This window comes from Aptenodytes patagonicus, chromosome 7, assembly GCF_965638725.1.
Source record: "Aptenodytes patagonicus chromosome 7, bAptPat1.pri.cur, whole genome shotgun sequence".
NCBI classification, from domain to species: Eukaryota; Metazoa; Chordata; class Aves; order Sphenisciformes; family Spheniscidae; genus Aptenodytes; species Aptenodytes patagonicus.
The window spans coordinates 56,870,080-56,890,297 of record NC_134955.1 but is presented as its reverse complement, the minus strand read 5'-3'; the positions used below and the strand labels follow the sequence as shown (position 1 = coordinate 56,890,297).

Genomic DNA, 20,218 nt, shown 5'->3' with positions numbered 1-20,218 from the left:
ATGATAATACCCCCAATCTCAGCCATTTCATGGACTCAGGGAAGTGGATTGCTGTACTGGGAAGGAAGGAAGGAAGTCAATGTCAGGGCAGAGGGGTTGGAAATACTTTTGTGAAGCATTGGTAAAAAGATGCTAGCCATCAAAAGATAAGTCAGCTTTGGACAATCTGAAGTAGCCTTGGGAGAAATGTGTGAATAGCAGACAACATAAACAAGAAACTGTTTTGCCTTAGTTGATACAAGCAGAGTTTATAGGCACAGGTCAGGAGGTTCAGCTTTTAAGCCTGAACATAAAGGATTCAGTCTCCTGCCAGCTCAGGAGCCAGGGAAGGATTTTTGATAGCGAGCAGCTGCAATCTATGCCATCTTGAAAAAAAGTAAAAATAAAACATAAGCAGGCATAAAACTGCTTATCAGTTGAGAAGAGCAGCATCAATAATGAATTTTCACTATTAATAAATCCTGCCTCCAGAGTTTTCCCAGAAAGCTTAATAAATATTTCATTGTCTTTCATTCTGAGAATTAATCTAAAAGAAGACTCTGAAAATCTTGAGGAAAGGTAAAGGAACTGTTTAAAGTGTAAGTTTTTGAAATGCTAATTGGTATGAGGAAGCATTAGTGCAGTTTAGCTTTGATTGCATCAGGAGTGGAATAGCTACAACAGAGGTTTAATGAGCAAGACATCCAGCATAGCGCTATTGAATACTTCTCAAGCATAATAGGGTAATATTCCAAAAACACTGGAACCATCACACCGTAGCCTTCAGCAGAAAGATCATTGCCTCAGTGGGATTTCCCTCCCCCCCTGCAACATGGGTAAATTAGAACTGAAAATACCACACACCATGTTCATGTAAGGGAACCTTGTACCATGGGAAACGTCTCACTTCTGATTCCTTGAGCACAAAACAAAAGGCCGCACACTCAGGGTGGAACAAAAAAACGAGAAAAGCATCTTACAGTCTGGAAAGTTAAAAAAGTGAGGGTAAACTTCATTTGAAGCTGTAATGAAAAGCTCAGTCTCTAAAGGCTTTAAATGAATAAGCTAACACACACTAGTGCACTAGTAAACGTTTTAAATATGTATGCAAAGTCCTGTTAGATTCTAATGCTCCTCTGATGATTAAAGCTGATCCTCCTCCTCAGTAAATAATTCAGTAGCAAAGAATTGCTTGGCCTGGAAAAGTGCTGAACAATGGGCCAAGACTTTAGATAGTTGTTCTTTTCTGAGAGATTTTGGCCTCAATTTTGACTTTGTGAGGAGAGGTTTCTGCAAAAGAAGAAGTCCTGCAAAAAAAGTTGAAGTGTTTTTATTCACAACTGCAATTTAGAATCAGCATTTTCTGACCTTTATTCTGTTAGTGGAAGAAGAAATAGCTGATGGCATGAAAAGAGAACCCAGCAACATAATTTATACAAGCTACTGGCACAGGAGAGCCATTTTCTTATTCAAGGGCAAAGTACTGTTTTGTTCTAGTTGTGGTCAGAGAGGTTCATCCTCTGATACAGCATGCTGGTATTACATACTTAGGAGGCAGATATCTAGGAACCTCGTCTAGAGTAGGATCCAGAAAGCAAAATACAATTCTGTGTTTGGGAGTGGTTTTTGCTTATTTAATGTTGGCACAAAGATGCATCTCTCCAAGCACTGAAGTGCAATCTGATTAGGAGGGAGACTAACGCTAATAAAGTACTCCTGAAAAAACAGGCAACTCAAGTTTCCTCCCCCCTAGAAGCAAACATTTTTAAACCAGAGGCTTTAAAGCTGTGTAAAACCTTTCCCAAGTTAATTCCATTAACTCTGATGGGTCAGAACATGGTTTGTCCTAACACACCACTAGGCCTAGCGCAAACCCCATGGGAACCTTTTGAATCAGACCCTAATAAGGGATGTACTGGACAAACACACAAAAGATATTGGTTCTTTATATTAAAAAAATGCAGGAACTTGAGCCACACATTTTCAATATTGCTTTTGTCAGATGATTGCACAGATGAAGGAAAGACACCACTGAGTCTGAAACAAGTCACAAAGCAGAAACCTCTTAGAGTGCACCTGAGCCTTCCTTTCCAGGCAGAAAAACCCCAATCCCAACAGCTTCTCTGAAAAATGGAGCTATTCACAGGCATTTGCAAACTATTAGCACATGATACTGCAAAATACTCAAGCCACCCTGAGGGACATATACACACAGACCAGAAGAGAATTGCTCTAACAGAAGTGAGATGTACAGAGGCATGTTGAAAGAGAGATAACCATGAGCAGCCAGTTTGGAACTACGCTTTAAGTCTTCCCCAAAAAAGGAATCCTTGGGTACCTCTAAAGTTAGGAGGAAACCAGAGACAAGATATCCCAGAGCCTTGCCTCATTCCTGTTATCTTTTTTTCAAGCTTAAGAGTGTTTGGATCCAGTTTGTTCCTAGCCAGCTTTAGGAAAAACCTTACTTCTAGACAGCATTTTCCACAAATAACTGTTAAAAAAAACAAACAAAAAATTTAACTTTTTATTATTTCACAAAGAATTTACCTCCTAAGTCAGAAGAGCAAGACTACATATGTATAGCTGACCTGTTTTGTTTAGAGCTTTCTCCACAATCAGTTTGCTCAGCTGCACAGACAAATCTTCATTGGTGACTCCTTTTTGACTGTGATCTTGGCACTAGAAACAAGCAGTGAAACAACAAAATGCTTCAATCTGGAGGCATAATCCTTAAAGTGTAAAACAGATCAGTTCAAGAACTATAAGTGCAAAAAAGACTTAAAAAAAAAAGTAAATAAAAAGCAATGATCACTACAGAGTATCTTCTAATGAAACAATTTTGCACAAGGGAAGACTGCACACAGTTACTCACAGCTGTTGCATTTTGTAAATAGAAGCCATCATCAGTTAATCCCAGAAATGTCAGCCATATCTAAACCCCCCATTTAACAACTTTTGTCCCTAACATTTTACCTTTACCCCAGCTCCACATCACATCCACATCAAGATCATACTTGTACGCCCAGCACTAGAGAAAATTTTGTTTGTTCCAGACCAGAACTACTATAGGCTGTTCTATTAATTGCATTTAAATGCATCACCTGTGGCTTCCCCTGAGGACGCAGCACCATCACTCAGCCGAAGTAACTCAGTACAGCTGCCTTGAGCCCTGCAGAAGGGCAGCACTTTACACCAGCTGAACCTCCATCCTGACTCCTCTTTGGCAGCAGCAACCTCCTTTCATGTGCTTGCCCTTGTGACTGCCAGGATGCCATGAAGGGGTGCTCCTGCTGGCCACAGGACCCCAGGCTGGGCTAGTTTTGCCTCTACTGGGTGCTCTTCTTGCAGCCAGCAGCTGCGAGAGGGCAGAGCACGGAGAGGTGGACAGGAGCAGAGGGGCTGGAGATCCAGGGAAGAGTAACACAGTCAGGGTGCCCCATGCCCAACGCACAAAGTGGTCTCAAGCATTTTCTTATTTAACATTCTTATTAAAACATAGCTATTCAGCAACTTTTTTTTTTTTCTTTCCATTTCTTATTGTTTGATTTTGTATTTTTCTCAGACAGGCTTTCCCCCAGGAAATGCTGACTTCTTAGCTGGACCTTCCTTGTGTGTTGGGGGCTGGAGGACAGAGTGACAGACATGGTCTTGGGATACCACAAGTATGCGTCTCTTTGGCCAATGTATTTTTTATGAATGAACAGGCTCTGAAAGATTCCTGTATTTTTGAGGGGACAAGCATTTCTGCAAAATTTCTTGCTGGAACTTCATATACAAAACACTAGAGAAATCCCACCTGGATACTGCGTACAAGAACTCACATCGAAACAGAGGCATGGAGGGGCTTATGGTGGTGATCAGGGGAGCATTTTTTCATTACAAAAGGCTAGAAAACTTGTCTTGCACAGTAAAACACAGACTGAAAGAGGAAAGAATTGCAGTCTGTAAGGTATCCAAGAACTAACTACTAGGAGAGAAAAAGAACTATTTAATTTAATAGAGATATTGACATAAAGATATTGGATGCAAAGTTACTACAAACAAATCCATCCTGGAAACTAGAAGAAGGATTCCAGTTATTAGGAGGATGAAGTTCAGGAACTTTCTTCCCAAAAGTCATCTTTTACAAAGAGGCAAATGAGGCACAAAACATTAAGCCCTCTATTCAAGATCATATATAAAGTTTGTGTCAGAGATGGGAATCAGATACCAGAGACTTAAATGCCAGGCCAGGTCCATTAAAACAAAATCAATATTCTTATCAGTGAGGGTCAAATGTGTTGAAAAGATGGTTTGCTGAGCCAAATTTTGCAATCCAATGTAGGTGAAGTGAGAAAAGAAAACTAATATGAGAAAACAGATTAGATTTTTATAATATTAATGAACTGTTAATAAATAATAAATAAATTGTTAGTGGGAAATCAGTACCACTAATCTTTGGAGTGATCAAAAAAAGATTTTCATTTAAAGAAAAGATTTGCATTTCTGACACAGGGCATTACCTCAGGATGCTGAAGAATTAATCAAGATGCTTATGGGCCATCTTCCTTCTTTTGCATGGCAAGGCAAATAATTTATTGATAACTCAGTGTAACCTGTTCTTCTCAGTTGTTTTTTTTTTTTCCTTTTAAATGTTATTGTTGGAATTATCAATACAGTCATGTCCTCAGGGAATAACATCCATGCTTGTAAAGTTCAGTTATAAACAAACAAGCTTAGACACTTCTCTTTCTTCTGAACTCCTTTTGATTTGGGATTATTGCCTGACTGTAATTTACTTTTTTCCCCTCACACAGTGCTTGTCAATCTGTTGACCTGGCTTTTTCTTTCTCAGTGTCAGAAGAAATCAATGAGGATTTCTCTTTGGGGATTCCCAAGGGTGTCTCCCTTATTATCAATTTCATTGTCATGACTATTTTATCTCAAGCCCTATATACTACTTGCTTCATCAGATTTCTCTAAATCCTAATTCCAGTACCAAAAGCCCACATTTGTTATTTCTTAGTTAATCCTCAGATGCTCACTTCATGCAAAGAGGGAGATGTATTTGCTGTTCAGGAGCGAAGATTTTTAAAAGCGATGTTTGTTTGGTTCCTCATGTTCCTGTTGCCTCTCCCCGCCCCAGGAACAGGGACCGTGTTCCAGCTATAAACCTGTTGTCACCATCTCCAGGAGGGAGATAGTGACGCAGGGTCACACACTCTCCCCCGTGCTCCCTTGTGCTCACAAGGATGTACATCGCCTGTCTTTGGGACCTGGATTCCCAAACAATATTAAAAATGCAGTCCCAACCCTCTTTTTCCCTCAGCCTTACATGAGGCAGAATCTTTCACATTTTTGGGTAGCCTTAACTCTGTAAAATGTCGCCGTTCTTCTTAGCTTCTGATTCACACTTCAGTTAGAAAGTTACCCTCGGTAAGAGCAAGCGACTCTGCGCTCTCATCCTGACCTCCCAAAACTGGAACCAGAGGGTGGACTTGCTTCATCCAGTCATCAACGTGCTGGACAATATTTGAAAGACAAGTGAGAGGACGTGCAGCCAGCTTTTACAGGAATGGTTGGTCCTCGATGGCCACAACCACATTATTTACATTCCCAGCTTCTCTGCAGCCATTTCTGTCTTCTGGCAGCTCCCCCTAGCAACGTTTCCAGCCTCCCACGAGAGTTTGGTCTGAACAATGCTTTTGTCTGTTTTTTCATACAACACCAAGACCCTTCATTTTCCCCTTTTCCAGCAAAATCGAAAGACCAGCTTCTTACATACAGTCACTGGGTGGAATGGCAATTCCTCAACATGACGCAGTCTTAACGCAAGTTGTGCAAGGATGCAGAGGTGACGGTTATTCCTTTCTTCAGACAGTTGCAGAGTTGGTGAGTTCCCCTATTTCCCTGGAAATGTATTTACAACTTCTCTCTCTCCCTGCTTGCCTATCAAAGTGCTGCCATTGACACCCAAATGCCCTGCCTCGGCACCTCATGAACTCCAATGAATTAATAACCATGGCAGCTTTGCAGAGAAAAACACTTGAGTAGAAATACATCAGTAAAACTTAAAGGCTCCGTCTTTCAAGAGGTGTTTAAGTGGCCTGAGACATGGAAAGATACCAGCGTGACTTTCACGTCTGGTGAAAGTCACACCTGCATCACTATAAACCTACATAGCTTGCATACGTTTCTGCTTAAATATCTTCAGAAAGCTGGAGCAGAAAGGATTTAAGTATGTCTTGCATTAAGTTCTTAGGTGATTTGGGGCATTTCTCCAATACAACAACGCTGAACTTGGACTTTCCAAGTTAACAAATGGAACTATCAGAGCGCCCTCGCGTGCTGCACAGCTTTGTCCCAGCGCAGGGCACAAGCTCCCGGGGACTGCTTAGGGCCTCCAGCACAGGAGCTGCCAGCATCTTCTGGAGAGGCAGACTGCACTGGGAGGTACAGGACTCACGTGTGTACATGATGACAGGAGGGACAACAGGAGCAGCTTGCCCTAGGTGAGGTGAGGGGTGGTCCTACATCCTCTGCTGGTCCCTGGGCCCTGCAAGCTGTGAAGGCACCAGTGTGCTGTTCTCACAAGTGGTTTGTGCAAGCGTGGAGGCAAATTTCACATCGCTGCCTGCAAAACCTGATGTCACGTTGGTGCAGTACCACAGAGGTAGAGCTCTGCTGCTCGGCTTGAACTGAGAATTAAACGCCATGCTGGGAGCTGCCACCAGGCGCGCTGAACTGTCTCTCTTCAAAGGGCTTGGGTTGTGTAAGCGGACCAAGGGAATCGCTAAACCACAGACAATGAAAACAACTTTAAATGAGAGACTAAATGAAAGGAAAAAAGTTGTCAAAATGTCAAGGTTAATGTTTTCATAAAACTAACCAGGGAATGGCTAGACGGTATGAGTGTAAACTTTAAACTTAATTAAAACTTTTAAAGTATGAATACAAAACTAACTTCAGTCTAGACAGTCAATAAATCTATCCTCCTTAATGAAATACTGGTCCTTTTGGTATTTCTGGTCAATTTTTTTCCTCATCCTTGCAGCTATGTGTAACTTTGAAACTCAGATTCCTGTCTGTCAAAACCAGAGGAGCTGTGCGGAGCGGGACCACAGCCTCCCGCAGCTCCTGCTCCACGTCCTCCTGCACTCCTGGCCGGGCCAGCGGCTCGGCCCCCAGCCCAGCTACAGCTCTGGGATGGGCAACAGCCTCTGAACACACATGTCAAACCACGGAGTGACAAATCTCTGCCCCCACCCCTTAGCTGGACCATGATGGTTTCTGCAGAGAATCTCAGAGGCGGTTTCCTCCATCTGCAAAGTGCCACTGCTCTGCCCAGGCTCTAGAGGCACCCAAAGGAAAGGGACCTCCTTGTCTTACAGCCTGGCAGTTGCCCTGCTATTTGGACAGCCAGAGAGAGCAGAAATGGAGTCTGCAGTGCCTCTGAGAAAGCTTGGCCCCGGCAGGTCTCTGGCAGATTTTAAGAGATCAGTCTAAAGAGCTCTGGGGTCTTGTTTTCTTGCATTTTGTTCTTAGTCCGCATCATCATCCAGAGTTAAAGTTATCTATAAATTATCTACTTATGCATTTTCCTGATCTTTCAGGCAGTTTTGTTCTTGAAATAAAACTGCTTTTTAATTGATTTTAAGAAAGAAAAGGAAAATGGTAGGAATTCTCCATGATCTCAAATTGTTTGATTATTACTGGCTCCGTGCATACCATACTTTTACATACTATCCTTCCTGGTGAATGCTAGAAGGAATGTATGTGTGCTCTGAAAACACACAGGGCAGTTGTTCTTCCTTCCTTCTTTCCTTCCAAATGTTGCTCATACTTACTTGTGTGCACAAGCAGAGTTTGGTTAAATTGTTGAGAATTTAGTGGAATCGCCACACTTTTTGCTTAGACATTCAAACCTCCCTAGACAGCCCCTTTTTCTTCACCTTTCTAACTTTCGACATGTCTACCATTGTTTTTCTTAAACAAAAATTCCAATTTTGTGACTAACAGGTACCTTTTTTTTTCCCTCTTTTTTAAAATATGCCTTGTTCAGACACACTGCAGCCTGTGCTGCCAGCGCACTGCGGCTTTTCCCGGGGCAGGATCTGGCCTTGTACTGTGCTAAAAAATGATGGAGTTGGAAAAAGGTGCAGGGATGATCAGCGTGTTCATAACCAAGGTTGAAATCACTGGCTTTGCTATCTGCTCCACCTTATAGTCTTAAACTTGGATTGATATTTGCCTTCATCTGTCTGACTCTGCCTCAGCATGAACTCCACAGCTGTCCATCAATATCAGCTCAGCGTTGTGAATAACAGACCACTAAACTAGTATTATGGCTCCGTAACAAAATAAGGATATTGGAATCTTACATCAAAGCCATTTTGTTAGGGAGCCATGATATTAATTTAGCGTTCTGTTGTTCACGGTGCTGAAACAATGCTATTTCACGTGGTTCAATCCACAGAGAGCAAACAGGCACAACCAGCACTTCAGCTGCACATGAGCAAATATGATTCTGGATATTCAGTAAGAATAATTATAACCAGGAAGAATACAGCACTGAAAGTTTTCTTCAGGAAGGTCACTAACCAAGCAGATTAGGTTAGAAGCTCATGTTTTTTCTATGCAGAAGAGACAATCTGAAGTTTAATTTTCTTTTCATAAGACAAGACAAAAAAGTTAACACAGCATATAAAGCCAAGAGTATATTGCAAATATTCCAACTGAAGAAAAGCATAAGCTAAGAGCCAGGATACTTCAGATGAATGTCAAGATGTTTTGACTTATGTGTAGTTTTTAAGTTACCAAAGCTACCCCCATTAAAATGATGTAAAGATCTTACCTTCTTCCCAAAGAGACTTCAACACAAGCCATTAATTTTTTCCTCCAGTACATAAAATAATGGACTTAATGCGAGTAAATCCTCTCCGCTTTTTCTCAGTTACTGGTGAGGAATCTTAGACATGCAACAACATGTGACAGAGCAGTAAAGAAAAATAATAATCTAACTCTACAGGAGATATGTCCTGACATAGTAAATCAGCACTGGATGTTCCCAGGGCTACCGCTGCATTCATGGCTTTATTTTACAGTGTTTTGTTAAATAGAAACCTGATGATGTTTTTTAATGAAGACCTTTTTTTCCTTCTTTTTTTTTTGAAGATAATGATATGTTTTTTCTAGTTCTGATGGCAATTCTGTACCATATAATCTGCCTGGATCTGTAGGGTTGAAAATTTTACCTCTACCACTGAGATATATTTCTTCAAAGGGGTGCAGAGGTGACTGTGAAGGTGACCTACTCCAGCCCAAGCACATTGGTTAAAAGGAGAGAACAGTCTCAGAAATACAGAAATAGCAATACCTCGTAGAAATTTTGGGCAGAAGGAAACAGGATGGGGAACCTGTACTGCAGTGAGGAACACCCAGCAAAACTCTTAGGCACACGCACAGCTTTGGGCGGGAGGCACCCTGAGGGGACACAGTCACTGTTTTGCAGCCTTTGGCATGGGGTTGGAGCTCATCCTAGAGAGGAGATTAGAGCACCGATACGGATGATCACCACCCCAAGCCTCCACACAGCAGGAGATCCCCAGTGCCTGACAGTGCTATCGCAGTGGATGGTCTATCACCATGTGCAGCAGGACAGGTTTCAGAGCCCTGCCCTCTGACCCCAGCATCCCCATCCCCAAGGCTGACTGTCAGTTTAACAATGGGGTTGAACCATTAAAAGCAACTGCAGCTTCCTCAGGAATCATAGAATCATAGAACTATACAATCATTAAGGTTGGAAAAGACCTCTAATATCGAGTCCAACCGTCGACCCAACACCACCACCCACTAAACCATGTCCCTAAGTGCCTCATCTTTCATCGTCTTTTTTTAACTTCTTCCAGGGATGGGGACTCCACCACTTCCCTGGGCAGCCTGTTCCAATGTTTCACCACTCTTTCAGTAAAGACATTTTTCCTCATGTCCAATCTAAACCTCCCCTGGCACAACTTGAGGCCATTTCCTCTCGTCCTATCGCTTGTTACTTGGGAGAAGAGACCGACACCCACCTCGCTACAACCTCCTGTCAGGTAGTTGTAGAGAGCGATGAGGTCTCCCCTCAGCCTCCTTTTCTCCAGGCTAAACAGTCCCAGTTCCCTCAGCCGCTCCTCAGAAGACTTGTTCTCCAGACCCCTCACCAGCCTCGTTGCCCTTCTCTGGACACGCTCCAGCACCTCAACATCCTTCTTGTAGTGAGGGGCCCAAAACTGAACACAGTATTTGAGGTGCGGCCTCACCAGTGCCGAGTACAGGGGCACAATCACATCCCTACTCCTGCTGGCCACACTATTTCTGATACAGGCCAGGATGCCATTGGCCTTCTTGGCCGCCTGGGCACACTGCCGGCTCATGTTCAGCCGGCTGTCGACCAGCACCCCCAGGTCCTTTTCTGCCAGGCAGCTTTCCAGCCACTCTTCCCCAAGCCTGTAGCGCTGCATGGGGTTGTTGTGGCCGAAATGCAGGACCCGGCACTTGGCCTTGTTGAACCTCATACAGTTGGCCTCGGCCCATCGATCCAGCCTGTCCAGGTGCCTCTGCAGAGGCTTCCTACCCTCGAGCAGATCAACGCTCCCGCCCAACTTGGTGTCGTCTGCAAACTTACTGAGGGTGCACTCAATCCCCTCATCCAGATCATCGATAAAGATATTGAACAAGACCGGCCCCAAAACTGAGCCCTGGGGAACACCGCTCATGACCGGCCGCCAACTGGATTGAACTCCATTCACCACAACTCTCTGGGCCCGGCCGCCCAGCCAGTTTTTGACCTAGCGCAGAGTACACCTGTCTAAGCCGTGAGCCGCCAGCTTCTCCAGGAGAATGCTGTGGGAGACAGTGTCAAAGGCCTTACTGAAGTAAGGAACTGCTGCTGCAGTAAGAAAATATCAGAAAGCAGCACTTTGGACCCAAGTTAGTGTGAGCTCGGCTTCTTTACCAGAAGAGCGAGCAGCAGAGCAGTAAAAGACCATGCACATCTGAGAGACTGGAAGCTCTTGACTCCCCATCATTGAACCCCAGCAGGACCTGGACACGGAGGTGGCTGTCAGCTCAGCTTCTGGGGCTCACACATACACAAAGCCATCTCCAGATCAGCCTGGGCTGTAGGCAAGACTCAGTGTTACCGTCCTGATGGAGAAGGACCAGGCAGAGAAAGGGAGCTGGTGGCAAGCCAGCAAGCGAGAGTGAGCCCTGGAGAGCTGCTTCTGGTGCAGCCCGAGGCAGGGGAGAAAAAGCCTGCAAGAGATGCCCCAGCCCATCTCTGCCTCCTGGCAGAGGTGAGGCAATCAGAGCTGTTTCACCCCCTTCAGCATCCTGCCATCCAAAAATTGCCTGTGCTGAGAGCTGACCTGGGATACATGATGACTTGTTGGACTGAGTTTTGCATTTTGTTTTACTAAGAATTGCTCGACTTGGGAGAATTTATACTTGGATATTAGAGAGACATAAACAACCATAAACCTTCCAGCTCTGCTTGTAGGAATGATCCACTGATGTGTGTTAAATGCACTCTATTGCCGCACTAAAGTCAATTTGCAATTGATCATATTGCATTTCCAGTGTCAGCAGATATGAAAACATGTCATTTACCAATGCTTAATGAACCTCTATGCTGACAAGACATAAATATCAATAAGCAGCTCTCCAGTTAAGGAGGTTAACCAGCAAAGTACTCAGTGAAAACATTAAAGAGGTAATCATCTGGCAATTGCTGTATAGATGGAACAGCTGCCCTCAAGGATGACTAAGCCTATACAAAGGACCATTACAGGAAAAAAGGAGAAAAAAAAAGAGGCAATTAACTCCATGTTATAAGCTGAAAAATTCTATCTGAATGAAAAAACTAATTGCCATTCTGGATTGCACTTGTAATCTTTTCCACAAGCACTTGAGGTAATCTGCTTAGTAGGGCTCTTTCACCATGTTGGATATTCGGAAAGGAAAAGGCAAAGCAGCAAGTTGCTCCAGTGTTGTTCCTCTTAATTCTTCCTGGTAATGCTGATCCTTCCTTCTCTCTTTTTTGAATCTTTGCATTGCTTTTATGGGTATTTTAATCCTAAGATCTTCCTTTTTTTTTTAGGACAAAGCTTTCAGTTTCCTGTAAAGTTAAAGGAACGCAATAAAAGGAACATTACCAGTGCTTAGAAGCACTTCATGAAAGTAAAACACAGCAGATTAAACTTTGCTTTATAGTTAATGGAGCAATTTAACAGCAGCTACATTCACCACTGGACTGAACATAAATTTCAAGTTCAATTCAGATTTTAAGCAGATGTAAATGGTGTTTATATTTAATCTATGAAGCCCAAGGCAGCAAGAGTTTTCTGAGCAACCACAGGAGTCCAAAGGAGTTTAACCTCTCACAGCTCAGATATACCAGTATACAGATATACTCACAGGGCAGAGTATGCACGATACCCCTTTTGCAGTCAGCTCTGACCGTGAAATGGGCCCATTCTGCATGGTCAAGGAAAAGGACAGTACAACTGAGGGTGATGCTACAGAGTGCTGCTGGCAGAAATCACATCTCCTGGGTGAGATCCCCTGACCTGGGCATCCTTTCTCCATTTTACAACCATTTCCCCCCCCCCGGGGCAGATACCAACTATCCTCTGCCTGCAGCAACCACTGACCCATACCCCAGCCACTCTGGGGGCAGGGGTCCCCCTCCTTGCAAGATGCTTTCCCTTGCCCAGATGACCCCAGCAGCCACCTTGCCAAACCCCTGTGTGCTCTGCCCTCCCCTCCACTCTGCCCCAGTAGCATCTCGCCTCACGGATCAGGCTCTGAGCTGATACCCCAGCCATGAAGCCTCTTTCTGTGAAAGTCAGAGGGCCACATCAAGCCCACAGATGGCCAGACTGATCCTGCTTATGTAGGGAGGAAAGGCTGACGTCTCTCAGAGGCCAAAAGCTTCTGGTTTTGCCTGTGCCCAATGCCTGAAGTATGTGAATTAAGCATCTTTAAAAAAAAGAAAAGAAGAAAACAAACAGACAAAAAGCAGTTATATATTGCCATTAAATAGTAGCCAGCCAGCGAGTTTCAGCAGTTTGTCATTCTGAAGTAGCACCTCGCAACTTGCAGCTGCTTTGGAAAACCACTGAGTGGTCACATTCCAAACAGTTACCCGAGGCAAAAGGAAAACTGTAGTAAAGCTGGAGGAAGAAAGGGAATCTTTCCTTTCTGCAGAAGAAACAGGAATGTTCAGAGACAGCAGGCATTTAAGGAAGTTGCTGCCTTTGGTATATTCAGTAACAACTGACTATTCTAGTGACAAAAACTCCCTGATATTTTAATGTATTGCAATGCTAGCTGTGCAAAATCACCACACATATGAGACAGGAAAAGGGGTTTGCACATCAAAAGAAATGCAATTAGCAGGAAATTGTCTATGCTGTGGTAAATCCTTTGCCATACACGCTGACAGGGTACCACATAAATCCTTCTCATTTCAGGCATGCTCTCAGACAAAAAACTCATCACGCAGACCCAATCCTCTCTGCTATATACATCCTATTCTATTTCAATGCAAATATGTTGCCCCTTGATAATAACAATCACCCGCAGATCTCATATCACATTTTTCATCAGTAGATGTAAAAGCAAACATCAGACCAACAGAGGTCAGCTCATTAAACCCATTTTGCAGCTTCAGAAAGTGAGGAATGGGAGACTTCCCTCCCTGCAGGCTGAAACAGAAGCAGGGCTTCGGTGCCCAGGGATGCTCCCCTGGGATCCTTAACATCTGTGCTTGCAGTCCAGGCTGGACACAAGGTGAAATTCAAATGGCACAGCTGTATTGTGCATGTTCTGGGGGATGCGTCTCAAGGCACTGAGCATGGCTTCCCCGTTTAGGCACTAGTATTCCCAAGCGCGCTCAGAGGAGCTTGTCTGGTTTTCCCTCTGTTTACTGCCAGTGTCCGCACAAAGTTGCACTGATTTGACTCTACTTGCACCTCTCAACATGCAAATGCCAGCTTTCCATACATAATTAAAGTGAAAATCTTAAAAAATGGAGTAAAAACTCAAATAATTTGCTTAGATACTTTTAAACTATGATTTATATTTTTTTTAAGCATTCTGATAACTTCATATTGGCCAAGCTCCAAACCTCAAGTACGAAACATAAGATGTAAGGGAGATGAGATAGAGGTTTCCAACATCCCTATTATTGTATGCATTAACTGCTGGTGATGAAATTCAGTAGGTATAATTGTAGAAACACTTCTCGAAGGATTTCAAAATCATAGAATCATAGAATCATAGAATCATTAAGGTTGGAAAAGACCTCTAAGATCATTGAGTCCAACCGTCGACCCAACACCACCACCCACTAAACCATGTCCCTAAGTGCCTCATCTGCACATCTTTTAAATACCTCCAGGGATGGGGACTCCACCACTTCCCTGGGCAGCCTGTTCCAATGTTTCACCACTCTTTCAGTAAAGACATTTTTCCTTACATCCAATCTAAACCTCCCCTGGCACAACTTGAGGCCATTTCCTCTCATCCTATCGCTAGTTACTTGGGAGAAGAGACCAACACCCACCTCGCTACAACCTCCTTTCAGGTAGTTGTAGAGAGCGATGAGGTCTCCCCTCAGCCTCCTTTTCTCCAGGCTAAACAACCCCAGTTCCCTCAGCTGCTCCTCAGAAGACTTGTTCTCCAGACCCCTCACCAGCCTCGTTGCCCTTCTCTGGACATGCTCCAGCACCTCAACGTCCTTCTTGTAGTGAGGGGCCCAAAACTGAACACAGTATTCGAGGTGCGGCCTCACCAGTGCCGAGTACAGGGGCACGATCACTTCCCTACTCCTGCTGGCCACACTATTTCTGATACAGGCCAGGATGCCATTGGCCTTCTTGGCCGCCTGGGCACACTGCCGGCTCATGTTCAGCCGGCTGTCAACCAACACCCCCAGGTCCTTTTCTGACAGGCAGCTTTCCAGCCACTCTTCCCCAAGCCTGTAGCGCTGCATGGGGTTGTTGTGGCCAAAGTGCAGGACCCGGCACTTGGCCTTGTTGAACCTCATACAGTTGGCCTGGGCCCATCGATCCAGCCTGTCCAGGTCCCTCTGCAGAGCCTTCCTACCCTCGAGCAGATCAACGCTCCCGCCCAACTTGGTGTCGTCTGCAAACTTATTGAGGGTGCACTCAGTCCCCTCATCCAGATCATCGATAAAGATATTGAACAAGACCGGCCCCAAAACTGAGCCCTGGGGAACACCGCTCATGACCGGCCGCCAACTGGATTGAACTCCATTCACCACAACTCTCTGGGCCCGGCCGCCCAGCCAGTTTTTGACCCAGCGCAGAGTACACCTGTCTAAGCCGTGAGCCGCCAGCTTCTCTAGGAGAATGCTGTGGGAGACGGTGTCAAAGGCCTTGCTGAAGTCCAGGTAGACCACATCCACAGCCTTTCCCTCATCCACTAGGTGGGTCACCTGGTCATAGAAGCAGATCAGGTTGGTCAAGCAGGACCTGCCTCTCATGAACCCGTGCTGGCTGGGCCTGATCCCCTGGTTGTCCCGCTCATACCTTGTGAGCGCCCTCAAGATGAACCGCTCCATCATCTTCCCCAGCACCAAGGTCAGGCTGACAGGCCTGTAGTTCCCCGGATCCTCCTTCCGGCCCTTCTTGTAGATGGGCGTCACATTGGCAAGCCTCCAGTCACCTGGGACCTCCCCCGTTAACCAGGACTGCTGATAAATGATGGAGAGCGGCTTGGCGAGCACCTCCGCCAGCTCCCTCAGCACTCTTGGGTGGATCCCATTCGGCCCCATAGACTTGTGCTGATGAATGCAGTATACAATAAAACATGATGTCACAGAAGCCTTGATTTCCATTCCTAACAGTTAATTGGATCCCAGCTACTGTTTGGCCAACTACAATTTGAACCAAACATGAAGAATGACAGAATTGCAATCAGTAGCACAATCTTAATATTGAATTAAATATATCCTCCACATCAACCGTGGTTATGCACAAATAACTCGGGAGCATTCCATGTCACACAGCAGTACTCTAAAAATACATCTGCTTTCATATAGGGTTATAGATGGCCAAGCAGTTTCTTATTAACTCACACCTGAACTTCAGAGTCTTTGCCCACTACAGTAAGCTTTAATCAAATTAAAAATTTGCTCCCAGGTATGATTATATCTCAAACTTATAGAGAGATCTTATTATTATTGCTGCTTTGTGTAGAGGAAAAAAAAGGCTTTATGTAACTCTGTGCTTGATTTTTCAGAAATCAAATAAAAGAGGAGCTTTCGTTTGCACTGAAGGATGAGATTTCCCTCCGGATTTGCTGCCCTCTAGATATCTAGATATCTTTCAGTATAAAACTGCTTTTTAAATGGATTTTGCAATAATCTGCTTTAGCTGAGGATGCAATGGGGAGGGGATAAATGAGTACAAAGGCAGGGTAGAGGCAGTGTTTGAATCGTTTGTCAAGATGCTTTTTACAAAGATAAGGGGTCTTCAGACGATGCCAGTTGTCCAAAGGAAGGGGGGTGGTTATATGTGTCTATGGGGAAGACAAATCAGTGCTAAAGAAGTGCTGGGTGGTTGCTGTTATGGGACAACATGCTCCATTTGCTCTACAGAAGGAGCAGTGAGATTATCAGCGCATCATTCCCACATACTGTTCTGCCAATGGGCGTTAGCGCTGATGTGAGAAAACTGATGTGAAGAGGCGTATTCTTTCCCCAAAATTCCCTCGCTATGTGTCTCTTGGATAATACAGCTCTGCAAAGCTTTTCTCAGTAATGCCAAGCTCTGGGTTGGTAGTGCCGCTCCAGACATTCCAGATTTGTTTGGTTTTCTTCGCAGCAGAGAATGAAAATGTTTCAGAGACTTTAACAGAACCCTATTTGCTAAATTCTCCATTTCCAGCCCCGTGGTGGTTCTGATCTTTCTGGTAGGGATCTCAACAGAAAATTTTTTAGTAGATGTGCACGAGTGTACTGGCACATAGTGCAATAGGAGTTTAAGAGAAAAATGTCATACCAAACAAGGGCAGTACTGGTGATTCATTATAAGATAATAATAATAAGATGAGGATTAGGTAAGCAGGGCAACCTATAAGTAAAAATTAACCATAACTGAATTCTTCAGTTTGTTCAGAGCCAATGGGGAAAAAGATGTTGTTCAGACTATCTAGAGCAAAAAGACCTCTAAAGGTCCCTCCAAATGAGACGAAACAAATAAATTGTTTCAATTATCTCTCTATTTTGTGTCTCATCCAGGGTGTTTACTTCAGGAAAGACTTTGGGGAAAAAAAAGAACCACTTTAATTATTAGATGGAGAAAATAAGGCCCAGCTTTTGGAGCCCCAAATCTTTACGCATGTATCCTACCCAGCTTTCAAGTGATTTAACTCATACACAATCATTTGTGTAGGCTTCCCCCCAGACCAAATCCTGTAAAAAAAGTACTTTTTTTCTCAGCCTAGACTTAAATAGTCCTACTGATCCCAAAGAAACAGCCATTGCAGCAAGCGCTGCTTGCATTTCAGTGTCTGCAGGATCAGACCCTGTGATCTGACAGCTTGACAAAATTATAAGTTGGCATGTAGAAAGCACCATTCGTCAAGGGAAACTAAGGGAAAAATGAGTTATTAACTCTCAAGGTCAATGTAGGGTGATCAATATTATTAATTGCACGTGGATAAGTTGAGACAGTAGTTCAGCACTTTAGCAATTATCTGAGATTCAATACAAGTATTAAATACTAACAGAATTCAATCATGGGTGGTTAAGAAAAGAAGCTCCTAATTCTGCTCACCTTCTGCAGGTGAAAGAAGAGTTCGTTCAGACTACAGTATTGCTGGATACCCTCAGCCCTGTGCTCAGGCCAAGTGTGTATGGGAGTCAGAAAGGTAACATTTTGTCTGTCTTGTCTTTCTTGACACTGGAAACAGAAATCTCCAACTAGCACAAAATGCCCTGCCTTGGTGACATTTCCAGCCTTATCAGAAGCTGAAAATTCCCAAATCCACCCAGACAGCCTGTTGCCAAGAGATTACAGCATGACTTTATCTGTGTTGGAAGAGGAATCGGCAAATACACAGGAAAACATGCGTGCAGGGAAGAGCAGACTGAAAGGACATACTTGCTTACGCAGCACATAGCACCACAGACACTTCTAACTAGGGTCCTACCAATTAGTCAGAAAAAAATCCCCTCTGAGTTTCCTAACTTTATCACATATCCAGTCCCAAATCCGTCCCTTCACTTATCTGTTCAATGTCAGTTCTAAATCCTATAATGTTTTTCTACTCAGGTGGTAAGAAAACATAAATTCCTAATTTTTAAATGCATGAACCTTTTCTCACAATTTCATCATAACTAAAGTGTTATTCCTGTCCTATTGTCATGCCTTCAGTTGTTTTCAGACTCTAATTTATCTGATTTAATCACTCCATTCCTGGGCACCAGCTTCTATGGCTAAATGCTTTGTTATGGACACTCATTCACGCTGAGGCTTTGGGGAATAGAAAGGATGCTGAATCCGTGCCCCATATTTGATTAAACTAGGCCAGCCAAGAGCAGACAAATTCCCAAACAAAGATAATTTGTATTAAATTTTGCAAGTGTCCTCAAAAATATCAAATGCCTTTTTAAGTCCTTTAGCCTGAATGGGCAGACCTTGGCTGTTCTCACCAAAACTGCTGGGATGAAAGAATAAGTGCTACATGGTTGTTAGTCATGCCACTTGTTGCTTGCCTGAAAAGTGCTCATTTGCTATGGTGATAAGCAGAGATGAGGAACCTGAACAGAATAAAAGTCTTGCTCTTGCTTTGGACCAGAATCTCAGGCGGATATTAGTATTTATAAATTCAAAGACTGCCACTGGTTCAGAGCTAAATTTCAGGCACTCATCCAAATTGAACCCAAAGCTTAAACCTTTAGACATGAGCCTTCCTCTCCACCAAGCATTTGTGTAATTAATACATCTTTTTTTTTAAACCCTTAAAAAAAAAAAAAACACAAACAAAAACACAAAACTGTACCAAATGAGCTGGAAAAGTACAGAGAAAAGGAGGTGTTCAGTGAGACCCCAGAAGCCATAGCTCTGACTTACGTAAGTGAAGGACAAGCAGTGTCTTCTATATAGGAGAGTTTATTTTCCCATCATGATCCAAACTAATAGTGAAGGGGGGTTCACTTGTCAGATGTATTATTCCAAAAGAGGGATGATGTTTTCTAGTGACAGTTAGCCACCCCCAATGTGCACGGGCCCATGATTTTCCTCTAGTTCCACTGCCAACATCAACTGTTCTTCCCACCAGCCTAACCTGAGTGAAATCTCTCTTTCCAGCAAACAACACTTGCTAAGGCACCTGCTGCCCTGAGGCCAGAGGACTGATTGATGAGGTTGCCTAAGCTTTGTGCTGACATATGAAAGCTGTGACAGCATCTGGAGGTGTGAAGTGTTAGTAAAATCAACTCCAAGAATTACAAGAAGTGGTAAAAGTGGATGTGAAGGCAGAGGTGCTTTACTTCTGGTCTATTTTAATCCAATTCTGCCTATGGAAATCTGCAAGTAAGAGATTTTAGTGCTGGTTTAAAGAAAGAAAGATGTACAGAGGGCTGAGCTGAGAGAGGCACAAACGTGCAGGGGGAGAAGGGAAACCATTGGTATGGATTCGTTAGAAGTATCACATTTTCAGCTACACTGCACAACCCAGTTATGTTACCTCCCACTTCAGGATGCCAAAAGTATCCCTGTCGCCTTCTGTCTGTGTGCTTACCTTCAGCAGCTTCTCTAGGATGGGACATCCCCCAGGGGACACTGGGAGCTATTCAGCCAGCACAACATCCTCTGCTCTATTCCAACCTCCAGACCATGACAATAAGTTAGAACCAGGGAACACAGCTGGGCCCAGCACCACGTGTGGTGGACCACTGGGTGCCGGGGTACCTCCCAACAGCTCATAGCATCCGACAGGAGAGTATTCCTCAGCTGGACACAAGCTCAGTAGTTCAGTGGCCCCAGGTGAGAGGAGTTCAGTTATGGGCTCATGCTGCAATCATACCCTATTAACCGCAGATCTCCAGACCATCAAGTAGCGATGGCATCACAGCTTATTTGCACAGAGCAGACTTTGATAATAGCTTTAGTAGACAGCACTCTTGACTACAATGACTGGCACGTGCAGAGGGAAACCTGGTCTGCCTAGGTGACTCTGCTAGAGA

At 44.0% G+C, this 20,218-nt stretch overlaps 1 protein-coding gene across 4 annotated transcripts in view; it reads right to left on the bottom strand.

The window, feature by feature from the left end:
• Positions 1-20,218, bottom strand: part of TUNAR (transmembrane neural differentiation associated intracellular calcium regulator) — a 177,344-nt gene that overhangs the window by 146,940 nt on the left and 10,186 nt on the right. For 2 of the 4 annotated variants that reach the window (XM_076345382.1, XM_076345384.1), the window contains exon 2: positions 2,568-2,658. The exons of the other annotated variants lie outside the window; for them this stretch is intronic. The gene's annotated coding sequence lies outside the window, so the exon portion shown is untranslated. The remainder of the gene's footprint in view (positions 1-2,567; positions 2,659-20,218) is intronic. 4 annotated transcript variants of the gene reach the window in all.